Source organism: Rhinoderma darwinii, chromosome 6 (assembly GCF_050947455.1).
Source record: "Rhinoderma darwinii isolate aRhiDar2 chromosome 6, aRhiDar2.hap1, whole genome shotgun sequence".
In the NCBI taxonomy this organism is placed as follows: Eukaryota; Metazoa; Chordata; class Amphibia; order Anura; family Rhinodermatidae; genus Rhinoderma; species Rhinoderma darwinii.
Window position 1 is genome coordinate 109221989 of NC_134692.1, and position 12060 is coordinate 109234048.

At 48.7% G+C, this 12060-nt stretch overlaps 1 protein-coding gene across 3 annotated transcripts in view; it reads right to left on the bottom strand.

The window, feature by feature from the left end:
- Nucleotides 1-12060, bottom strand: part of EMP2 (epithelial membrane protein 2) — a 70636-nt gene that overhangs the window by 33919 nt on the left and 24657 nt on the right. Inside the window, exon 1 of one of the 3 annotated variants that reach the window (XM_075831334.1) lies at nt 6735-6892. The exons of 1 other annotated variant lie outside the window; for it this stretch is intronic. The gene's annotated coding sequence lies outside the window, so the exon portion shown is untranslated. Of the gene's footprint in view, nt 1-3665; nt 3947-6734; nt 6893-12060 lie in introns of those variants that run through there. One more of the 3 variants, XM_075831335.1, reaches the window with a different exon arrangement.

The window sequence follows — 12060 nt, forward strand, 5'->3', positions numbered from 1 at the left end:
GAAGGGCACCCCAGTACACAAAAGAATGTCCCATAATCTACACCATGCATGAGTCACGGCCTGCAAAACAAATGAAGAACATACACGCACCACCTCCTGCTGCCGCGTACCATCAATACTCAGGCGGAAACGCACGCACCCGGAACATGCTATACATCAATATATCACAACATGTTCAAGCGCACATAAGAACGGAAACGCGCCGACTCCCAACGCCCTATCCGCTGCATCATCTAAACCCCATCTCACCGCCTCCGTCGCTGCCCCTATACGGAAAGAATGAGACGAGTATTGCTCTGCCTGCACCCCGCTAGCCACCAGACACTTTCTGAAAACCGAAATAAACTGATACCGCGACAGAAACGAGCCATCCTCGTGCCGCAGCAACGGCCCGTCTGAGAGATCTAAACCCGCCAAGTACTCCTTGACACACAACACTGGACAAACCGGATTCTTTGGGACCGCCAGCAAAACCACTCGACGTCCTGCCCCTCCTTGGTCCGTTTTGGACCTTCGCAACACTATCTCCACCCTGTCTTCATACAAATCGACATTATCCTGCAACAAGCCCCCCGCTTTTACCGAACTGGGGGAAACCCATTCCCCTACCCGAAAAGCTCCAAAAAAGGCTAACGCAAAAGCCAACCGGAAAAGCTTGCTCTCATACTCTGAACGACACACCTGCCGCACCACCACCTCCAGGGAACACAACAATTGAAATGACACGGGACGCCTCTTATCCCTCACCACTACACCCCGTCTCAGCCCCTTCAATGCCTGGCCCACCAAGAACCGCTTCGTGATATCTGCCAACCCCCGTAACTTACAACCGAAAGCAATGGCCGCCACGAAGCGATTAACCTTAGCGACCGTGCAACCCCGGGCGAACGCATCCCCCAACCAAAACAGCAAGGCCACCATCCTATCATCATCCGAGCACACATCACCCAAAGATCTCACCCACTCCTCCCATTGCCTCCATCCAGCCGCATACGACGACCACGTCGCACTGGCCAGTGAACGTTTAATCAATGCACCTGCCGCCTGGATACCAGCTCCCACAGATGACTGGGACAGTCCACCCCTGTTAACTCCGCGTCCGGGACCAGCTGCCGGAAACGATCCCACTGCGAGCGAGAAAGCGCGTCAGCAATACAATTCTCTACCCCGGGAACATGCACCGCCACCACCCATACATTTAAACTCAAACAGGAAAGCACTAACTGACGCAACAAGCGAACCACTGGAGGGGACGACGCCGAAGTATTATTTATAGCCATCACCACCCCCAAATTGTCGCAATGAAAACGCACTTTTTTGTCCCGGAACCTGTCTCCCCAAATGGTGACCGCCACCACGATGGGAAACAGTTCGAGTAGGGCCAAGTTACGCGTCAGTCCCGCCTCCACCCATGCAACCGGCCATTTTCCCGCGCACCATTGACCTTTAAAGAACGCCCCGAACCCCACCGCCCCAGACGAGTCAGTGAACAATTCCAAATCGAAGCTATCTAACGCCCGGGACATCCAAAGAGAGCGCCCATTATACTGTGCCAGAAAATGGAGCCAGACCTGTAAATCTTCCCTGTGCTCTGCAGCCAGACGAATGAAATGATGGGGTTCCCGAACCCCCGCCGTCGCCGCTGCCAACCGCCGACAAAAAACCCTGCCCATCGGCATGATGCGGCAAGCAAAATTCAACTTCCCCAATAAGGACTGCACTTCACGTAGCGTAATTTTCCTAATCCGACACGCTCGCTCCACTACCAACCGCAAATCCCCCAACTTATCCTCCGGCAATCTGCACTCCATTGCTACGGAGTCGATAGTAATTCCCAAAAAACAAATGGTCGTCACCGGACCCTCAGTTTTTTCCACAGCCAAGGGTACACCGAACTCCCTTGACACCCAATTGACCGTCTCCAACAAATTTGCGCAAACCCCCGAACACGACGGGCCAACGCACAAGAAATCGTCGAGATAGTGAATAACTGATTCCACCCCCGCGACCTCCCTGACTACCCATTCCAAAAAAGAACTAAACACCTCAAAGTACGCGCACGACAACGAACAACCCATGGGAAGGCATCGATCAATGTAATAATCCCCTTCCCAATAACATCCCAACAACCTCTGGCTGTCCGGATGAACCGGCAACAAACGAAACGCCGCTTGAATATCAGTTTTAGCCATCAGAGCCCCTCTTCCGTAACCACGTACCAATGCTACCGCCGCATCAAACGACGTGTAGACCACAGAACAGAGATCCTGGTCAATGCCATCGTTAACCGACGCCCCCTTCGGGAAGGACAAATGCTGAATAAGCCGGAATTTGTTACCTTCTCGTTTTGGAACCACCCCTAACGGTGACACCACCAAACCTGGAACTGGGATCGTGCTAAAAGGGCCCGCCATTCTGCCCAGATCAATCTCCTTCCGGATTTTTTCCGAGACTACCCCCGCATGCTGATATGCCGACTTAAGGTTGCGCTGCGTGAAAGGGACCTCATGCAAAGGGGGCGGAATAACGAAACCGTAACCAAAACCTAAACTAATCAACCGCGCCCCCTCCTTATTGGGGTACCTACTTAGAAAGGGGGCCATCTTTATGAGTTTCACCGGAGTCTCCCCCATAACCAGACGCACCGCTGGCTCCCCCTTGTCGTTTACCCTTCTTAAAACATTTAGACGCTCCATGTGACTGCCCGCTGCAATGTGAACACGCATGCTTGAATTTACACGTCGCTCCAAATTTGCACTGCCCCTCATTGAACTGCCAACACGTCCCAAATTTTGAACCTGAGGCCTGACTACCCCCGCCGGAAGTTCTTGCTGCATTCCCGCTCCCGGGAAAGGACTGCCCCTGCTTATAAAGTGCCGTCACTTTCAACCATAAGGCTATGTCCTTATGGTCCCACCGTATATTCGGCCGCACCGCTTTCCTCTGCCGAAACTGCTCATCGTAACGAAGCCAGGCCTGGCCCCCATAAACCCGATGCGCCTCCCCCACCGCATCCAAATAACAAAACAAGCCGGAACAATTATCTGGCGCCTTTTCCCCAATAACACTCGCCAAAATTGCAAAAGCCTGCATCCAATTGACGAACGTTTTTGGAATCAACCTGTACCGTCTCTTTTCTTCCTCATCCTTTTTTGTTTCATCCCGCTTCACCTTATCTAAATTAAACTTCTCCAGCGGAAGCAAGGAAAAAATCTCCTCATACTCGTCTTTCCAAATCCTTTCCTTTACCTCCTGCTTTAAATGCGCCCCTAACGGGCCCTCATAACAAACATAAACCTCCCCGCGCGCACGATCATCAAGACGCACCCTATCAACCTCCTTTGGCGAGTCTGTTTGAACCGCCGCCGCCACTGCCACCGCTGCCCCGGCATTCAACCCCCCACCGTTTTGACGAACCGGAGCGCTTCCAACACTGCCCCCTCACACCGCGGCCGGCGCCACACCTGACGGTTCTTGGGAAGGGGAACCACCTAGCCGCCCCACTAACACTTTTAAACATCCCACTAACTCCGCCAAACTATCCCCCGCACCCGCCTGTAGCGACGAGACCCCCGACTCCGCCGCGACGCCCACCGCCGCGACACCCTCTACACCGATACCCGACATCAATAAAGCTGGAAATGGTAACGTAGGTGTCAACTCACCAGGCTGCCCAGGGGCTGTGAACCCGTCAGCCGGACCCCCATGTCCACGTGGAGAGGCCCGCCGCTCACCGTCCTCCAATGCTCCGGACTCCCTCTGGCGCTGTCCGCATTGGCAATGTGTGCACGGGGAATTCCGATTTTCGTCTGAGAAAAGGGGGGGTGACATCGCATCATCCAATTGGCCGAGCTCCAGTTCATGCCTCATCCGTCCCGCTGAACCAGCTCCAAGCTGTTCCGTCCCTGGCACTCCAACCACCGACCTCATCCTGCGACCTCTGGTCGTTTCCACCTCGACGACACCATGAGCCGACCCTCTGGCTGGCACATCACCATGCAGGGTCGCCGTTGCCCTTCCGCCACGTGCTGAAGAAGGAGAGGATGTGACCGGAAGTGAAGGCCGCGTCCTCCTCGCCGCTGCCGCCGGGCGCTGCCGCGTTTTGGGATTCCTCCCAGGACCAGACGAAAGAGCAGCGGCAGGCCGCCCTGGGGTCTGGCCTGCAGGGTCCACTGATGGGCTCCTCTTGCGCCGCCGCGCCCGCGGGATGTCTTCAGGACTCAGCCTTGCGGGCGGGCGCGAGCGCCTCGTGCTGCGCGTCACGCCGGGAGTGCCAGCCCTGGCCTGAGTCATGGGGGAAACGGGCTCTCCTCTTCTCCTGCCCGACCCCCTGGTACGCCGGTCCTGTACCTCGGCCTGCTCCAGCAGCCCCGCGACCACCGGCATGACAGAGCGCTCCCCGCTTGCTCCAGCCGACTCTGCTCGCTCCTGGACCGGAGCGCCCGATTGTCCCTGCAGCAGCGTCGCTACTCGTGCTCCGAGCCATCCAGGACCCTGAGAGGCTGCCGCGGCCCGCAACAGCTCCATAGCCTCCTCATCAGACGCAGCAGGGGTAACAAACATGTTCCTGCTTCTGTGTCCTGGCGAAGAGAGGGAGAGCACAAACAGGAAACAGGTACATCCCCTTCAATCCCCACCCCTTCTCACTCAAGCCCTCCTGCTGTCCCCCCCCCTTTTCCTCTCATAGGCCAGCCAACTCTGTGTCCCTCCCATCTATTTTAGTCATGGAGGCCTTCCCTTATTCCTTTTTTCGTCTTTCAGTACGGCCTCTTCTGAACAACTCCCTGAGACGTGCTGTCGGCAAGATGAAAATGTATGGGGACAAGCGATCAGAGCAACGAGCGCTCATCCCTATACATAAGCAATCATTGTTCTGTGTGAAAGGAGCAAACGAGCACCAATTAACAAACTATCTTGTTGATCGGCGCTCATTTACACGGCACACATCGTGCTGTGAAATAGGACCCTTAGGCCTTGTTCACAAAGGGAAGATTAGATGCAGATTTTGCATGTACTTTTCAAGCCAAAACAAGGATGAAAACCTAAACAGAACAAATATAGAACGAAATCCAATTCTGGAATTTGCTTAGAAAAGGAATGCAAAATTTGTATCAACAGGATGGATTCACACAGGAATGATATCCACAGTGTATCAGCAGGGTTTCCACAGTGTTCCTGCAGCAAAATTTGCACGTAACAATTTGCTGCAGATTTTGCTGTGCATTTCATCCCTTCTACATTGAAAAGGGTGAAATTTGAAAATCTGCAGCATGCTCTGATTTCCATGCGCAAAATGTTCAGCAGCATGTGGAGATTTCTTCAAATCTCATCCACATGGCTATGACTGTAATCCGCTGCGTATTTCCCGCATAGCAATTCCGCACAGTAAATCAGCAGCTTTTCCGTCCCATCTGAATCCAGCCTATGGGTATGTTCACACGGTTAAGAAAATACGTCTGAAAATACGGAGCGGTTTTCAAACTAAAGCAGCTCCTGATTTTCAGTAGTTTTTTAATCAAACTCACGTCTTTCACTGCGTTTTTTACGGCTGTTTTTGGAGCTGTTTTTCTATAGTCAATGAAAAGCGGCTACAAAAACAGCTCAAGAAGTTAAATGCACGTCTTTTTACGCGCCGTTTTTTCAAGATTAGGCGTAAAAAAATGCCCCATCGCAACAGAACGCTGTATTTCCCATTTCTCAGCCGTTTTTCGGGACGTTTACGGCCCGAAAAACGCCTGAAGTTAGCCTGTGTGAACATACCCTAAGGGCTCATTCAGATGAGCGTGTTCCTCGTCCGTGTGCTGTCCGTTGAAATAACTGACAGCACATGGACCCGCGCAAGTCAATAGGGCTATTCAGACATGCGTCATTTTTCATGCAGTGAGGGTCCGTTGTATGAAACTCACTGCATGTATATATTAGTCCGTTTTTGCGGATGTTGTCACCCATTGAAGAAGTCTTTGAGTGCGTGTAAAACACGGACAGCACATGGACGAGATCCGTGTGCTGTCCGTGGTTCACACATCAGTTTCTAGAGAAATGCCGAGAAATTTAATTTAAAAAAAAAAAAAATAGGCTTGTAGAGGACGTGAAAAACAGATGCCACATGCAAAGCAAACTGATGACGCACTGAATGCACACTGATGTTACACGGATATGAAATGCAGGAAATACGGTCCAATTTTTTCGCACGCAAATCGGACATTCTCGTGTGAATGTAGCCATAGGGCTTGTCCACATGTAGCGGAATTGCTACGTATTTTCCGGACAGAAAATACGCAGCAGAATACAGTAGCAGCAAAGTGGGTGGGACTTAACAAATTACATCCACATGCTGCATACAATTTCTGACCAGAAATTGACCTGCGGTGCGTATTTTTCGTACCACAGCATGTAAATTCCTGCTGCGGAAAGTGGACTGAATTGCTTAGTTTTTCAGAGGAGATGTCACCATCTCCCAGCATTGAGAGAAACGCAGCAAAATCCACACCATTATCTGCAGTAAAAAACTAAGGAAATGGTGCAGTTTTTCCGCAGCGGAAATCCTGCTAGTTTCTGTGGAATTGCTGCAGAAGTTTTCTGCAGCAATTCCATTACGTGTGGTCAAGCAGTTATATGGAAGTTTGAGGCGTCACACAGAAATTTTACTTGTTTGTCATTTAAGTTGAAGCACCCTCCAAAATCTAGTAATAATAATTTAATAATAACTTCCATTAAACTACAGATCTACTCACAAGGTTTCCAAGCTGCTATTTTCAGAAACAATGACAATCCTTTTCGTACTCCGCTGTTTTTAGTGTGTGTAAAGTCGAATGTGCAGTCCCTGAGGCCATCTACATATATTACAGGTCATGACAAATCCAATCACACAAGGAACTTCAGTACACGAGACTCCAGAATCAAGGAGCCGAGCCCCAAACCTAATTACCACCTCCTTGTAGAGCCAAGCCCACACACAGGAATCTCTTCCTCGCATATTACTACTGAACATCCCAGATTCATGAATGTTTATTTTAGACAGGCACTTTGTAACAAATCTGAAATGTAAGGCCACACGGAGCGGCCCTGACATGGTCACAACACGGCCAACAACCGCGCTGGCACTATGTAGGAGCGGCTGTCAAATACCTCGTTAAGGAGTATTCCAGTTACATGCGCATGCGCACTGCTGCTCCATTCATTCTATATGGGAGCGCCGGAGATACTCGAGGGCAGTGTTTGGCTTTTTCCGGCGCTGCCATAGAGAATGAATAGGGGGTAAGTTGTTGTAATTTGCAAAATCGTGCGGCCATAAAGGGTGTATTAATTCATGGGCGCACGATCTGGCAGGTAAAGGGACGGTTTACCTGCGTTAACGTGCGGCCACTAACAGGCTGTTTGACAGCCTCACCGAACATGGTGCCGGCGCGGTTGTTAGCCGCGCTGTGACCGTGTCAGGGCCACTCCGTGTGGCCTTACCCTTAGGGTGCATTGAAATGAGACATTTCTGGCTGTGCGGTAAAAAACGCATAGAAAATCACAGCAAAGTTGCATGTGGTTTTACCGCAAATTGCGGAAGTTTGAGATGTGTTTTTTTTCCTGTGCGGTTTGTATAGGTGAAACACATTTATTGTAAACGTAAAAACTGCACAGGAAAAAATTCTGCATGTGGCTTTGCCGTGATTTTTTTATGCTGTTTTTACCACGCGACCAAAAACATTTCATCTAACTGCAACAGTTTTACCTGCGGATTTAGTGCTAAATATTGAATATCGCAAAGTATATGTGAACCTGCAGATTTCCAGCAGTTTTTACTGCTTAAACTATGTAACAACCGCGACAAAACAAATCTGTTGTGGAATTTATGTTCCCTATTGAAGTCTGTGGGCCAAACTGACATGCTGCGGGAATTGAAAGAAGCACCGCATAACACTTTCCGCACAACTTTTCTGTGTGTTTTTTTCCGCATCGTGGGCATGAACATTTTCTAAATCTCATTCACTTTGCTGCTACTGTAAATGCTGCGGAATTTCCGCACAGAATTCCGTTACGGAAATTCTGCAGCGTTTACGCTTCATGGTAACGCAGCCTGAAGGTGCACAATTGTTACAGAAAACCACCCTAGAATTTTAGGCATAGACGTCACCTCCAGTTGAGATGCAACATTATTTACATACACCAAGGTGAAGTTAACCTCAGAATTGGGTTTAATACAGCTTTAAGTAGACATTTTTTGCAGGAAGGAAATATTATGAATGTGAATAATTTTTCCTTGTGATACACCAGATATTGACATTAGCCAATCCATGATTTTCTACGATGGGCATTACCGTGTAGCTCAATGTTATTGAAGAGAGCACAGTAGCTCGGAGAATCCTTAAATACAGTACAGGAGACGTACACAAAGATGCAGATGCACCTGCAGGCGCTAAGATGTAAACATACATTACATTTAATATTTTTTATTATTTTGAATTTTGCATTACTGCTATATTTACCATACTTATAAATGAGAGGTGCTTAGCGCACATTTTAATCAAATTGTGTGGGCCCATCTGCCACGACAGGTGGGCCCAGGAGGCATCATGTGGCCTGGGCATAACCCAGTAATTGCTCTACTTTGCAAGGGTGTACATATACCTCATAATCTATCCAGCCAGCTGCAATGGTGCCCAATGGAAGGCAAGGGGCTGCATGGGCATTTTAGAATTGCACCCTCTCCACGTACCACACTAGAGGCAAGACTTTATTGCAATGTCTGCAACCCCTATAGTTACTCCCCTAGATCCACAATGTCGAAATAGTTTTTGAGAGAACAGGTCCGATAGTCATGCTGTCTTATATCCATTGTCATTATTGCTTTCCGATCCCCACATCTGTGCAAACCACTGTCACTCACTGTGTATATGGGGACCATTCTGGAATAATGTAAAGCGACATATAGAATTACAGCTATAATTCATGTTTAAGAAGGAGAGAGAGACTGCAATTAAATGATAAAAATCAGTCTTTCATTGCAGCTCTGCCCCCTGTGTCTAAGGCTGGGTTCACACGTGGCGGAATTGCACTTAAATTCCGCTGCGGACACTCCGCAGCGTTAATCCGCAGCGGAGCCGTTTGTCCATTGACTTACACTTTAATTTAGCAGTGTTCGTTTAGACGAGGCGTAAAATTCCGCTGCGGAGCATAGGCTGCGGAGCGGAATTTGGTGTCCGCAGCATGCTCTGTCTGTTGCGGAGCAGTGGCGGACTCATGGCGGAATTTCTCCATTGACTTCAATGGAGATTCTAATTTCCGCAATGAAGTCCGCAGCTGTCATGCACATGTTATGTGTGCTGCGGATGCGTCTTGCTTTTTTGACATGACATTTCTTCATTCTGGCTGGACCTATGTATTTCTAGGTCTACAGCCAGACTGAGGAAGTCAATGGGGCTCCCGTAATGACGGGAGCGTTGCTAGGAGACGTCAGTAAATAGTCACTGTCCAGGGTGCTGAAAGAGTTAAGCGATCGGCAGTAACTGTTTCTGCACCCGGGACAGTGACTGCCGATCCCAATATACATCTATCTGTAAAAAAAAATTAAGTTCATACTTACCGAGAACTCCCTGCTTCTGTCTCCAGTCCGGCCTCCCAGGATGACGTTTCAGTCTAAGTGACGGCTGCAGCCAATCACAGGCTAATAACAGGCTGCAGCGGTCACATGGACTGCCGCGTCATCCAGGGAGATCGGGCTGGATGCCGAAGGAGGGACGCGTCACCAAGACAACGGGCGGTAAGTATGAATTTCTTTGACTTTCACAAGGGAAAGTGCTGTCCCTTCTCTCTATCCTGCACTGATAGGGAGAAGGGAAGTACTTTTCCCGCAGTCCGCAGCAGCTAGTCCGCATCAATTTACTGCACATTTTGTGCAGATCCGCAGCAGAATCTGCAACGCAGATTCTGTGCGGCATTGATGCGGACAGTTGCGGAGGAAATCCGCCACGTGTGGTCATGCCCTAAAAGTAAATACAGTGTAAATGCTGTGCAGGGAACAACCCCCCTCCCCCGCCCATTCACAATACTATGTGTCACTTTAAATTATTTCAGAATGGTTAGCACAGACATAGACATAGTTTGTGTAAAAATAATAATCAAATGAGGTGCCCCTCTAGGTGCAAGGCTACAACATCACATTCCCACACCGACATTACTCAATTGCCCTCAACCTCCATTCACTTGGTAGAAAGTCACGCAGCATGACCATTGGACCAATTGTTACCACAATGCTAGAAAGTGTCATTGTTTGAAGGGAACATTTTCCTTCTGCGCACAAACTTCCTGTATCAATGACTAAAGATCTGTCAATTGTCATGCGGAGCAGCGATTCACCGGACATATCCCATTATTTCAGAGCTGTACATAGACAAGAGCAGCTTCATAGCAAAGTACAATGAGAATCTGACATGAAAACGTGGCATGCACCAGATTTATTGTGCGATTCTGACACCTTTCACAGTTATTTTGGAAATGATTGGTGTACATGCAAAATAGCCATGAGATTACATAAGGAACAGAAACACGTCTTACATGGCTCGCAAGTTGCAGCAAATGCATGATACCACCTGTACATTTTGATACATTTGGTGCAATTTGCTTATAGAGAACCTGACATTTACATTATGCTGCCCTCACTAAGGGCAAAATAATGTAGTGACAGAAACACTCGGGGAATTTATCAACCTTTTCATGCCACTTTTCTGGTGTAGAAAATCACAACAGGGCCCAAGTTGCAAATTGTGACCTTTGGTCTTTTTACGCCACCCAAGTCACTTTAGTGAGAAAAGGAGCGGGGCTTCCCATAGGGGGCGGGGCCACAGCAGCCTAACAAATTTGTTGTAATTTACGACTGAAAACTGGCAGAAATTATAGTGGAGATCTTTCCCAGATTTCACTCTATGGAGTGCAGAAAGGTTTAGGCCCATTCCGGGCCCCCTACCTAGCCCCCCCGATTGGACTGCCTTCCCCCCATCGGACAATTAACCCCTTAATGACCGCCGATACGTCTTTTTACGGCGGTCATTAGTGGGCTTTATTCTAGAGCGCCGCTATTCTACGTCGCTGCTGTAGAATAAAGTAAACAGAGCAGGGAGCCGTGAAATCTCCCTGCTCTCAGCTGCCAGAAGCAGCTGAGGGCTGGGGGCGTCCCTGCTCTGCCGGGTGAGATCGATATTAGTATCGATCTCACCTGTTTAACCCCTCAGATGCGGTGCACAATAGCGAGCACCGCATCTGAATGGTTTTGGAGAGAGGGAGGGAGCTCCCTCTCATCTCACTGACACCCGGCGATAAAATCGCCGAGTGTCTGTGTCTTCTATGGCAGCCGGGGGTCTAATAAAGACCCCCAGGTCTGCCTGCAGCGAATGCCTGCTAGATCATGCCGCAGGCATGACCTAGCAGATGCCTGTCCTTTTTAAACGGACAGGCAGTAATACACTGCAATACAAAAGTATTGCAGTGTATTATAATAGCGATCGGAGGATAGTGAAGTCCCCTAGTGGGACTAGTAAAAAAGTAAAAAAAGTTTAATAAAGTTAATAAAAAAAAAAAGTGAAAAAAAAAAAATGAAAAACCCAGCTTTTCCCCTTACAAAATGCTTTACTATTAAAAAAAACTACAATAAAGCAAAAAAGTTACACATATTTGGTATCGCCACGTCCGTAACGACCCCGACTATAAAGCTGTTATGTTATTTAACCCGCACGGTGAACGCCATAAAAAATAAAATAAAAAACAATGGAAAAATTGCTGTTTTCTGTTAATCCTGACTTAAAAAAAATGTGATAGAAAGTGATCAAAAAGTCGCATCTACCCTCAAATGGTACCAATAAAAACTGCAAGTCGTCCCGCAAAAAACAAGACCTTATACAGCTATACCGACGCAAAAATAAAAAAGTTACAGCTCTTCGAATGTGACAATGGAAAAATCTAAAAAATGGCTTGGACATTAGGGCCCAGAATGCCAGCAGGGGGAAGGGGTTAAAAAACAAAAACAAGTATGCTCACCTCAGTGCTCTTCTCCCAGGTTCCCTCAGCATGCTTGTA